Below are 3,855 nucleotides of genomic sequence, written 5' to 3' on the forward strand. Positions count from 1 at the left end.
AAATGAAAAAAATGAACATATCTGCTCCAAAAAAACAAATATGTACTTATCTTCCAGATTATGAAAAAAAAATTAAGTTTGTATTTAAAGTAAAAAAGTAGAATATAGCCCAAAATATACTAACATTTAAGAAAATTTTATTTTTAAAAATCAAATTCTAAAATTGTCAGCTTATACTACATACAGGGTGAGCTAAAACTCGCGTCCCAGAGAAAAAATTCAAGTAAGATAAGATACCAGGAACATGAAAAAAATGTTTAAAAAATTCTCTGTCAAAAAATTTTGACATTTTGACACATAACATTTTTTTGTGTCTAATAATACTGATGATCTTGTATATGTTTTTTTACAATTATTTAGTAAAGGGACAAAAATTTTGCCAATAAAAGCCACAAATAACATTGAACAGAGTTACAATTTTGGATATAGCTTCCTTGTTTCCTCTTTTAATAGCCTATAGCAAAAAACATGTAAAGATATTTTTCTAACAGAAATAAATAGAGTCAAAGTGCAAATTATAAACTCTCATAACTTCGAAATTTTTATAAATAGAACTTTTTTTAATTTTTTTTCATGTTTCTGATGTGGTACCTTACCTTTTCTTTGAGCCTCAGTTCTGGCACACTTTGTATATTAAAAGTCATAAAAAAAATTATTTTATTTTAATCAGGCAATAAATAAAAATATTAGAGCGCCTATGGTTTTTAAAAATCATATAAAATTATTATAATATGAAATTTAACACATTTTTTTTTAAATAAACACATTTTTGTGATTTTTTGTTTTATTAAATTTAAATTCCTAGAAAAAACTAATCACAAGGTGTTTTGTTGATTTTTTGTAAATAAAAAAAAATATTTAACATTTTCCAATTTATACAATCATATTAAAATAGGGGGAAAAAATCAAATATTTTGGTATTTTATTTAAAATCTGTTGCAAGTTTGCTAAGCAACAATTAACTGCCCTACATATTTTGTGTTATTCCTGCATTTTCGCACAGATATTACAGTCCTTCGCGCACTATTTATCAAAAGTGACACTTCTATTTGTGAATATTTCGGTTCCTAAACGATTGTCGTGTCGCATTTATCATCCATACCACTTGTGAGAGACCAAAGCGATTTATTTTTTGCGTGTTTGTTGAATCTGCATCTGGTATGGATGAAAATCGCTAATAAAACACTTGTTGTACCTATTTATAGCCTAGTTGAGGATAAAAAAATAATGTATGAAACTCTTGTGATGTAGATTTCTCCCACACGCGTCTCGTGTTATTTTTAAAATGATAATTGAAGGGTTTCTCCAAACTGGAGAAAGTTGTAAAATAAGCCCTTAATTGCCTCCTTCAGAGAAATATCGTCTATTATACGACTCCCAGGTATGAAATTTCACCTACCTGTCGAATATTTGACCAAAACTGTCTTTGAAGCGTTAAAATTAACGGCAAAATATTTAGTTAACTAGGTTTTCAACAAGAACAAAAGTTAATCTAAAATTGGATTTGAGAGAAGTTGTGGTATCTATTTGAGAACTGATGATGAGTTATGATTATTCAGGGCGAATTCATCTCGGGGACTTTACAAGTTAAATAAAGTTGGTAGACTATATCAAATATTATTGTGCTACCAACCGTAAAAAACTACTCATTTCAATTAAAAAAAAAAACAAAATGATTCAATATTTAGCGCAATTACTAAAACAAATTTTATTTATTGATTTATTACTAATGAAATAAAAATCATTTGTTGTATAAAAAATCAAACAATCCAATTAAAATTTGATGATACATCGTTGTTTTTAAGTAACGAAGTGGCGCCTTCATTAAGTTTGATCTTTCATTTTACAGCTAATTAGGTGCGTTATGTATACATTTTTACAACGTAAATATTTTTATTTACGTTTAGCTTATATTAATATTTAGACAAAAAGGTTTTAAATTTTATGTTCAATTAAATGGCATGTAATAATAATGAAACAAAAATAGATAAATGTGAGGATTCATTTAAAATCTAGTTTATTTTGTTAATTTGATAATTTTAATACTAGTACATTCTGAAAATTCCAATAATTGCAATCCTCAAAGTTCGACATTATTTTCAGATTTTGGTCCAGAACTTTGTCTGTGAAATTTTTATCAAAAAATAATCAAAAATAATAGTTGCTACTTTATGCCTGAAAGGTAAAACTTTTATTTGTGTCATTTAGTCATAAAAGTGTCATTTTTCTGACGTTTGTGGATAAAAAAATTGTAAAGTATTTGTTTGTAGATTTTAATAAAACTTTATAAATTATTCTTGGTAATTGAATTCCGAAGATTTTAGAAAAATTTCATTAAATACCTATTCTGAAATTTGTTAAATTTTAGAAGCGCTTAAGAAATTTTCCCTAACTTTTAAGAAAGTCATTTAATGAAATTTTAAAATTACTTACATGAAAATTTTAATAATTTTTAGTCAATATTTAAAATCCAGATTAATTTTGTTTGTTAAATCCAATAGGAATTTGAGTAAATTCTGCCAACTTTTATAAATTTGTATAATTTGCATTATTTTGACCAATTCTCTCAAAGATTTGAAAAGTTAAAAAATTCTAGTAAATTATCGTCACAAAAAAATCTGTACAATTTTATTTCATAATAATTTTTATAATTTTTATAACAGTTAACTAAAAACTTTAGAGAGATTGAGTAATTTTGATTTTTGTTAGACTTTCGAGAATTCTACAGAATTCTAGAAAATTTGTAGAGGAGAAAAGTCGTAATTTAGTAAAGTTTAATAAAAAAATTAGTAAACTTCAAAAACTGATTAATTTTCTAAAGTTTTTGGAAATAAAGCTTCATTTAAAAAATTGAGAAATATATAAATGAGTAAATTCGTTGAAATTAAAAAAATTGATAAACAACGTAACTCAAAAAATTGAACAATCTAAAGAAAATTCCTAGAAATTTTACGTTTTTAGATAATTTCTTTAAATTCTAAAATGCGATTTTTGAATTTTGAGAAGCTAGAAATTTTGGAAGTGATGAATTTGGTAATTTCTATTAACAATAAAAAAATTTGAGACAATGTTGTTTCTTTAAGAAAAAAAAATTATTTTAGTCAATTTTCAAAATTCAGAGTTATTTTGTTTGATAAATCAATAAGAATTTCAGCAAATTCTGTCAAATTTGTATAATTTGCATTATTTTGACCAATTCTCTCAAACATTTGAAAAGTTTTAGAGTGAATTCTGGTTAATTTTTTAAAAATGGTAGTAAATTATTTTCGCAAAAAAATCTCTAAATTTTATAATTCATAATAAATTTTATAATTTTTATAACAAAAACTTTGGTAAGATTGAGTAATTTTGATTTTTGTTAGACCTTCGAGAATTCTACAGAATTCTAGAAAATTTGTAGAGGAGAAAACTCGTAATTTAGTAAATTTTAATTAATAAAAAATTAGTATACTTTAAAAATTGATTAATTTTCTAAAGTTTTTGGAAATAAAGCTTTATTTAAAAAATTGAGAAATACATGAATTCGTTGAAATTTAAAAAGTTGTGAAATAACGTAACTCAAAACATTGAACAATCTGAATAAAATTCCTAGAAATTTTACGTTTTTAGATAATTTCTATAAATTCTAAAGTGCGATTTTTGAATTATGGAAATGATGAATTTTGGTAATTTGTATTAACAATTAAAAAATTTGAGACCATGTTGTTTCTTTAAGAAAAAAAACATTAGTAACTGAATAAAATGTAAAACACAAAATATTATTTGCGTATTTACAGTTAACAAGTATTTTTTATTTTAGTCAATATTAAAAATTCAGTTTTGTTTGTTAAATCAATAGGAATTTCAGCAAATTCT

The sequence above is a fragment of the Tribolium madens genome, unplaced genomic scaffold (genome assembly GCF_015345945.1).
Source record: "Tribolium madens isolate multiple individuals breed KSU strain unplaced genomic scaffold, Tmad_KSU_1.1 Scaffold_71;HRSCAF=194;Tcas5.2_LG6, whole genome shotgun sequence".
Lineage (NCBI taxonomy): Eukaryota > Metazoa > Arthropoda > Insecta > Coleoptera > Tenebrionidae > Tribolium > Tribolium madens.